Below are 10214 nucleotides of genomic sequence, written 5' to 3'. Positions count from 1 at the left end.
CCAATATCGTCAATCCAGTGGCCGGATTGACTTGGTTTTCGATTTCAATAGCCAGAAGTGGGTCTAGGTCGCAGTGGTTATTCGGTTCGTTATCTACTAGCCCTCGAAGATCAATTACTAGGGCGTCAGTATATTCCTTTACTATTAGTTAACTTAAGAATTGCTTTAACTCAAGGGGATTAATTAGGGTTACCTTCTTAACTATCGTGGGGTGCGATCGTTTCTCAGGCCTTTGATGGACAAGTTCAACGTTGACTAGAAGTCCCATCTATGTATGTCAAGTTCAAGTCGTCTAGTTAATCGACATTAGTTTTTCGTAGTCGTTGTCTTAAAGGGGTAACACCCGTGTACCAGAGGTACGGGGTGTTACAAAATAGCCCACAAATTTACCCCCTCTTCTTCCCATACGAATTTTGAACTCTAGCCTTGAGAGAGAGAGAGACACACATACATAGAGAGAGAGAGAGAAGAAGAAGAAGAAGAAGAAGAAGAAGAAAGAGTGAGTGAGAGAGAGGTCGATCGGAAGAGGCTATCCTTCTCCCATTCGATCCACAATCTAGCAATGAATAGGTTTTTCATTAGAGTCTCTTGGGTGACGATTGGAGGTAATTGTTAAATCACACTTGTAAGTTTAGGTCTTATAGTTTAATTTCTTCCAAATCTTACAAGCCCACATGCTTTCTTAGGTTGTCCGATATCTTTCCCTAAAACCCTAACATTAGGAGCAAATCCAAGTCGGGCGAGCTAAGTAGATGGATACCATTATTCATGGGTTGTTGTTTATCGACCATTGGGGGTATCAATGAATGATTTCATATTGTAAATAGTTCGAAGCATGCTAACATGTCATATTTTTATTCTTAATTTTAATTCATCCTATTACTTATGGATGCTTACATGCTCGATAAAATGCATAAGTGATTAATTTGTTAGATTTAAGGTTACATAGTGGCTCACTTGATTGTCTAATGCATGTTTAGTCCTTGCCATTTAGAATTGTATTAGATGTTGGGCAATCGGTAAATTGACCGAATTAAAGGGTGGCCCGTGTTGGGTTGGTTACCCCATACTCATTTGATCAACCTGGGGTCAAACACGGACGACCGGCAATAATTGGACTACGCGGGATGCTTGCACTCAATGCTGTTTGCGTCGGGGCTCTCCCAGGTTAATCAAATTAGTCTCACGGCCGATTGATCGTATATGTTCATAATGTATGATGACGACCAATTAAATCTAGGATACCCTGTTCCCGTTGGATGAGTTTACTGAAAACCATTAGCGATACAATCCACAAGACTCGTGAGACGAGCATGGTGGTAGAGGACATCGTATTTGTGTTGTCGGCCTACGCTGTGGTGACGAGCCTCCATGTAGTATCCATTGAGCAACATTTCGACAACTTGTCTATTGTGTGTGTTTGATCGGGATTGACGAACCTAAGCGGATTAAGGGACACAAGTCAGGAGCCATTTCAGCCGCTTCCCAAGCCTAGTGATCCAGTTGAGGCCAATGATAAAACAGAGGTACTCTAGCTTTCCCAATATGCTGGGCGAATGAGACTTAATAAATATTCAGCTAACATTCATATCGATCGCATCGCATTAGTTAGGTTGTTGCGATTTGGCGTTCAAGTTCCTTGTGAGGAAGTACTGGCATTTACAAAATAAATATTAAAGTCGCTTGTGAGGGAGTGCTAGATTATAAGGTCATGCATTATATCATAATTTCATACATGCATTTAACAAGAGTATCAAGGAAGTGATTGTCTACTTACTTTATGATTACCTGCGCTAATTGAGTTGATAAGATGTGTAACTTGGAACTAATGGAACTAATGAGTTGATCACCCACTCCTACTCATGAGTGGTGTTTTAAAACACCAATCAGACAATATTGTAAATGTAGGGGTTATTGAGGGGGATGCGTTAAAGGACGCGTACATGGACCTAAAGGAACAGTTCTTGTGCTTCTAATTATCTTATGGACCAATGTAACGGACGCGCCGCTCTGCGAGATGTTGCATACATTTTGGGAGTTAATGAAACCTTACGATTGACACATTTGTTAATTTTTTGGAACTGTATATTGGGCCCTAGCTGCGTACCCTGTACTCTGGATAGACATGTTATATATGTTTAGTTGATTTATTTACTTTATTTGTGTTTATATCATAATATGTTACATTGTTTAGCTTAGCTCTATGATTGCTTGGATATCAGGTTAAACACATCGAAAGATCATACTTCCACAAAGCATAAGTGACACTTGAAATATTGAGAATTAAGTACATGCTCGACTTCTGAAATTCAGGGCGCTACAGGTTTACTTGTGAAATCCTTCACACATGTCACAAACTCTACATTTGGGGAGGCTCACTTTTTCTTTGAAATGACCTAAATTTTAAGGGGACCATTCATCCTCGTGGGTATTTTCTTCTATATGGATTCGACGGCTATGTTTGATGGCGTATAAAAGGTGGGCTCCACAAATTGTATATAATTTTAATGATGGGCGTGCCAATCCCAATTGTTGCCATCAGTGTGACTCACCTGTGCTTTAGTACTGATATTTTGGTATGAGGGTTGAAAGGTAAAATCTTATAGACGCATAGGATTTGTGTCATACATCATGATTCGCCGCACGCCCGTTTTGTAAAATAAGCTTTCTATAAATATGGTAAAGGATTTGGCTTCAAAATGGACCACCAAATGAATATAACAAAAGGATCAGGGTATACACTACTACTTACTAAAACGAAGAATTGTCTAACTTCTAAAGAGACTTCCATTAGACATCTTAATATGTCAAGTATCAAGTAAAAGAGAACTAATCACCTACTAAGGGATCGGAAGTTTATATTTGTAATGCATTGGAATACAACTCACAAGTATACTAGAATTAAGATGATTTCAAATCCTTTGTCTCATTTTAAAACTTATAACTTGAGTGCATTGGAATCCAACCTTCCTTTTGAAAGCTTATATTAGGAATGCATTGGAAACCATGAGTACATTCATAGAATATTATTTTGATTAACTGATTTAGCTTTAATTTCCTAAATTAGCATTAATATGGGATATTTGATAGTAATGACTATAATAAGCCCATAAAAATATACAATGAGGTAAACTGGGGGAGCGGATTAGGTGTTACATGGGTAACAACTTAGTGGGTGTTACCCTAATCGTGGGGCCCACCTTGATGTATTTTTGTATATCCAATCTGTTCATCTGTCTTTCCATCTCATTTTAGCACGCAATCCCAAAAATTAACTACATCCAAATCTCAGGTGGACCACACCACATGAAACAGTGGTGTTTGAGTGCCTCGACATTAAAATTTTCAAAGGGCCCATCATAAGGTTTTAGTAATGTTTATTTTTCATCCAGCCTATTAATAATGTCAAGAAGAACTGGATGAAGGGACAATATAAAGATCAGCCTGATCCAAAACTTTTGTGGTTCATAAAAGGTTTTTAATGATTACTTGTCACTGTTTCTAGTGGTATGGTCCACTTGAGATTTGGATCTTCTTAATTTTTGGGATCGGTCCTAAAATGAGATGGAAAGATAGATGAACAACGTGAATGTACAAAAAATACATCAAGGTAAGCCCCACGCGGTTAGGGTACCAGCTAATCCGCTCCCTGAGTCATTGGCTAGAACTAGCTAGAACCACACATGCAAGTTTCCCTAAATGTGACTCATTTGTGTTTTCCGAGGCATAGCTTATGACTCCGCAAAAGATGAGAAATTGAGAATGAGACAAAACAGTAAATTTTTGTGTTCAGAGCATTGTCTGAGTGAGTAAGCGATGCATACCAAGCAAAGCTTTTTGAAAGGGGCTAGGGTTGGTTCCCTTTTGTTGCCCAATGTCTATTTAGATCATGAGCAAGGCAAGCCCAAGGGAAATATAGGTTGGCTCCCTACTCCATCTCAACCATCATCCTACTCTCAAGAGTGCGAGGTCCTAGAACAACTATTCATCTCGCCCTCAAGCAACTATTCATGTGCCATGTTGCCTTGACTCAAGGGCATTTGGTGAGGGGCCACGTTATGATGGTTTACAGGCCCCTTCAAGCAGGTGACCAGATTAGAGTGCTTTCATCAAATGATGCATGCTTTCCATGCCAATGTGGTGACCCGATTTGGTGAGGAAATTCCAAGCATCAGGTGGGTAAAAAACATAATGATCACATATTAGCAACTCATCAACTTTTTTCTAGCTGTTTAGATGGTAAGCATTTGGATAATTCAGATCAATCTATTAATGTGATTTCAGTATTGCAGCCGTTAATTTGATTGTTTTGGTGTATCATTAACATGCTAGGTCTACAACATATTGATAGCCTAACAACACCTTTGTTTCACGTGTAGCTCTCAGACATTTGAAAAGAGAGCAAACAAGACATTTCACTCCCATCACACCCAAATAATAGTAAGAACCAAAGATTGCAAAACACACCAAAGTCCAAATATGTAGCAAGACTATGATTCCATTTACCTCCAAAATATGAGGCAGAAAGTCAAGTAAGCCTTTTCCACAGGAAACGATGATCCAAAACTGCTTTGGGTCGAATAAGGTCTCAACAATGGGGATTTAATCAATATTGTTTCTTGTGGTCTGGTGCCACTTTTGAGTTTTGTATCTGCCTCAGTTTTGTTTCACATTCTAAAATGATCTTATAAATATTAGCCTGGTAAAAAAAAAAAAAAGCTTCTGTAGCCTAGTGAGATGTTTTCAATGGTTGATTGCCATTGTTTCCTGTATTATGGTCTACCTAAGATTTGAATCTCCTTCAGTTTCAGGATCTTTTCCTAAAATGAGTTTTCTAGATGGATGGACCGTCTGGATACGAACACATACATTAGTAGGTCCCACCGTCAGGGATCCCACCGATGCGGACGGTAATCTGTTCGGGTAGGGATCTGTGGAGCCCACCATAATGTAAGTGTTTTATCCATGCCGTTAATCACTTTTCTCGTATCATTTTACAATATGAGACAAAACATGAGGCAGGTACAGGTCTTATGTGGACCACAAAGTGGGGATTGAATGTCCACCGGGAAGGTACAGGTCTTACGTGGACCACAAAGTGGGGATTGAACGTCCACCATTAAAAACTTCTTAGGAGCTTGAGAAGTTTCGGATCAAGCTGATATTTTTGTTTTCACTTCATCCTCGTCCACATGACCTTATGAATAGGTAGATGGTAAAAAAAACATCACGGTGGCCCTTAAAAAGGTTTCAACGGTGGATCTCATTATCACTGCAGCTTCCTTTGGTGTGGTCCACTTGAGTTGTGGTCCTGCTTAATTTTTATGTTTATATCTTAAAATGGTCTGAGAAAAGCGATGAACGGCTTGGATAAAACACTTACATCACGATGGCCCCCACAGATCCGTCCGGCGGTAGGACGCAATCCCCGTCCGGGATCCCACATGGGCGCCCCTCTTTTTGAGCTCACAGACCATAGCCTAAAATAATATGGAAAAAATGATGGGGATAAGACACATGCATCATGGTGGGCCCCACAGAGCCCTGGACCGAGTTCGTCCGGGCAGGGGTAGGTCTTAGACACGAGGTACACGTTTCGGACGGAAACGTACTGCTGAAAAGAAAAGAAAAACGTTAGTACTCTGGTAGAGTTAAGCAGATGATACGCATGAGCTTAGAAATTGCTCAAGTGATAAAAATAGCCAAATTAAACCGTCAAAATTATGATACCCAACCTTGATGTATCAACGAACCAAACATCAAGCTTATTTGATTACCTGACCATCTGATTGGTAGATATGTACTGGACAGCTAAAAATTAAAAATCTAACCATCTGATCTCCACAAACAAGTGTCCACGAATCAGAGATTAGGATTTTTAAACTAATCTAATATTGAAATTCTTACTTTGGCAACAGTGGTCTGCACAATCTAATCGGTTTATTTAAGTTATTACATGCGACGTGTAAATTTTCTGAGTGCGTGTGTATCAAGCCTCAAACGCAGCCTGAGTATCATGCAACTACTCTATTAAAAAAATGAGAAAATTACCAATGGTCTTTATTTGACTTGCAGATGTGGCCCATCGGATGAACGGAAAAGCTGGAACGTGGATTATAGTATGTTCTCTGCCCATTGGATGAGTTGAAAAGCCTGGATCGTGGTTTATATACATGGTTGGGTCCATGACACGTGTATCACTTAGGTAGAAGATATATTTTCTTCTGCAAGCGTCTAGCTAAAAGTATAACAATAAACGACTTTTTACGTAGAACTACCCAAGAAGATATAATTTACATTCAGATGCCCTTTCAAAAAAAGTTTTCCAAACGCCGTCTCACCATTTAATAATCAATAGCCTTCCAACAATCACGTGCCAACAAATGGATCGGTGGCTCGGGTGGGCCCTGATGTTTACGTAAAATATACCCAACCTTGAGATGGGTCACCTGTAAAAACTCTATAAGGTGGGCCTTATTTATCAACGGTCCTTATTATCCTATGGATTGGACTGAATGATTGGGAAACCAGTGGACCCCACTTCATTGTGAGTTGCGCGGTGTATCTACACAAGTATGCATATGGGGTGGAATGATATAACTATAATAAGTAGTGGCTGTTTGAAGACTACTAGGATGGAATTTAAACTCTCTGCACCACGGCCAATTTATAAAGAAGGCTAAGTCTCCGGTCCTATACCACAGCACAGAAGGCAAAGTCTCATCGATTCTTTTATCATAAGGGTGTTAAGGAAAGGAATATCTAAACATTATATCACTTATATTCTGGTATTCTACCTTTTCATTTATGGCATCTCAGATAGGTACGCCATATTTCTTCTCTTCATCATCATATTCTATGCACAACTAGGTTCGTGGGCCAATTCCGCATATAAGTGTTAGCCCAAAATTAGCTTTATTTGTGATTTAGGTGGACCACATGATTGAAATAGTATACATGATAACAGACGTGGCTATACTAGTTTCATTAGCAAGGCCCAATTTGATAATTGTATGAGTGTGATATTTGGGCCACATGTCTAAATTTTTATGTGTAATTTAATGGTTGCAATGGATTTTATATAATTATTATGGCAAGTTTGGGAAATTGAAGGGTTAACATCTCTCCATATTGTTTCCTTTGATTTGACTCACCAAAATCACAGGTGACCTTGAGTTTTTGTCTCTTGGCCTTACATGAGCCTAAATGTTTGATGGCTAAAGTGGATCTTTCATAAACATCGTGATGGCTTGATCAAAATCAAGAGTAGCATCCATTTCATTTTTTATTTTTATTTTTAATAATTTCTTGCAAGGTTGGAGAAGTGCAATTGGACTTGATTTCGGTGGTTCTAATGTAATGTGTGTGCAAAATTTACTCTGAATGTTGAATGTGTAACGCTAGTTTAGGCTCAAGAGCCGAAAAAAAAAAGGAGGCTGCCTTGTGATTTAGGTGGACCACACCAAAGTAAATAGTGGGGAGAGAGAGACTTCAACACCCTTGATTTTTTACTAGGTCCATCATGATGATTATATGAAATCCACTTATAGAATTACATGTCACACCAAAATTTAACCCTATGGCCTAAAATTAGATCCATTAGTGATTTAGGTGGGTCATACGGTAGGAAATAATTTAGAAGAAATCAATGCATTATACATTATTTCCAATCATGTGGCTTGTGAAATACAAATTGAGGTGATTTTTGGGCCCTTGACATACTAAGAGGTGATCTACCTGGTCATCCATATGAATTTTATATAAACATCACAGTAGAGCCCACTTAAGCAGTTGACCCATGTATGGGACCTCCAACCTACCATTTTGAAAAGCAGTCAAAATATAATTCTATATTAAGTAAGTACTTTTTCTTTTTCTTTTTTTTCCAAAAAAGGTTAGGATTAAGGAAAAAAAATGTGCCCAGCCGAAACATGGTGCTAGATCAGGAAGGCCGTACATCACTAGTTACCTTGTCATTGTATTTTCAATTAGATTTGATCCATCCATATAGCAGTTTCTATCCACGTATGGCTTAGAATGAAAATAGAATAGGTGATGTTGTTTATAAACAACCTATTATAATTAGAGATGATAAATAGGATGCCACCACATCTCAGTGCACTTGTGCGGAGGTGTTGGAAGGTTCTAGCAAAGTATAGACGGTGAGATTATAAGAATATCAAATAACTTTATCCCAGTGACACATGCAATGCCATGAAAACTAAAATACTTAGATATGCCCCATGGACGAAACTCTAGAGGCAATCATTCTCCAGGGTTAGCAAGCACAAACTATGCAAATGTGAAATATTTCGAGAAACATACTTGACATTGAAAGGTAAAAGTAGTGACATCTAAGGACACATGGCCAGCCACACACAGTCAAGAATTACAAAGCAGTGCTCCAAGAGAAGTAAATTGTCTAAAAATGAAAATACGCTCCATATACAGGTATATTGTATAGTTGACCTTGTCTCCTTAAAAAAAATAAAAATAATAATCAAGCCAGGGCTTTAACTTATGGAATGCCAACTTTAAAATTTAAGGTACAATATGCGAAGTTACTGCTTCTCTAAATCTATAAAAACCAGTATAGAAAAAAGAGCTTTGAACTCTCACCAATCCAATCAAACACAGATCTTTTCAGCTCCCTATCAATTTTTCATCTATCATGGACACTTATATTATTAGGAAAAGACTGGCTACTCCCCTGCCACCAGCCAATGGCGGGTGGTCGGTGCTCTGTGGGCCCCACCATGATGTATGTGTTTCATCCATGATGTCCATCTATTTTTTCAAATCATTTTATTGTATGAGATTAAAAATGAAGTATATCCCAATCTCAAGTGGACCACATTACAGGAAACAATGTTGAATGAGTGTCGACCATTAAAAACTTTTTAGGGGCCATAAAAGTTTTGGATTAAGTTGATCTTTGTTTTTTCCCTTCATCTGGGCCTGTGCGACCTAATCAAAAGATTGGATGTCAAATAAACAGTACAATGGGCCTTACAACATTTTAATGGTGGATATCCAATTATTATTGTTTTTTTGTGGTGTGGTCCACTTGAGATTTATATCCCTATCAATTTTGGGATCAAGCCCTAAAATGATTTGTAAAAATGGATGAATGGAATGAATGAAACACATACATCATGGTGGGGCCCATAGAGCACCCAATCTGTTCCGATATTATCATACCTTAATCTAATTTAGCATCTCTATTTCTATCCAACACCATAGCAGGTAAAGAAGAGCTTTTAGGCCTTGCCTATCTAATTAAACACGACTATTTTCATCTCAACACTGCCTACCAATCTTTTGTTTCTCATATATAATTATCTTATCTTTGGTTAGTCTAATTTATGAGTTTGAATCGATTATAATAACATAACTTAATTTTCATTTCTATTTAATGCATTACTAATGCAAATCAACTTGGTTTAAATAAATATTCATAACTCCATCCTTAGGTCTACAAATTCCCACATCCATACTTTACAATTTCTCAACCGACGATTGTTTAGATTTGAAAATCATTTTAGGGCCTGTTTGGGAGCGTGGATTTGGAACCCCTAGATTCGGAACCCTCAGGATTGGAAATCCCCTGGATTGGCAATCCTCCTGGTGTATTTGGCACCCTGGAGTGTAAATCAACTTTAATTTAAAAATAACTATGCATAGTATATTTATAGGGGTTTAAATGTAATTATTAAATCAATTTTAATATTCCTAGTTAGTAAGATATATAATTTTTGACACTATGGTTGTGATAAGCCTGCTGAAATATATGCTTTGCCCGAAAATGATGAAATTTCAAGTCCCAGGTGAAACACAAGCACAAGATCATGTCTGAGTGACTAACCAATAATTTTTAATTGTTAATTAATATGAACAATGTTTGGATAATGCTGGACAATGTTTGGGCGATGTTGATTTACATGGACAATGTTTGGACGGTGTAGATCATCATTAGTCGGCCATGTGCCCAATAGAATGATAGTGTACAATAACACACATGTTACACATGTAACTATTGAAATAATTTTAAGTGTAATCCAAGCTCTCACCCTTGATCGCCGGGATTTGAAATCCCCAGGATTTGAAACCCCCGATTACTCTACGCCAAACAATTAAGGGGATTTGAAACCCCCTCCAATCCCTCCAAACGACCCCTTAGCACACGGTTGTCTTATGTCCAACGCTGTTATCAA

The sequence above is a fragment of the Magnolia sinica genome, chromosome 16 (genome assembly GCF_029962835.1).
Source record: "Magnolia sinica isolate HGM2019 chromosome 16, MsV1, whole genome shotgun sequence".
Taxonomy (NCBI): Eukaryota; Viridiplantae; Streptophyta; class Magnoliopsida; order Magnoliales; family Magnoliaceae; genus Magnolia; species Magnolia sinica.
This window is presented reverse-complemented; position numbering follows the sequence as displayed.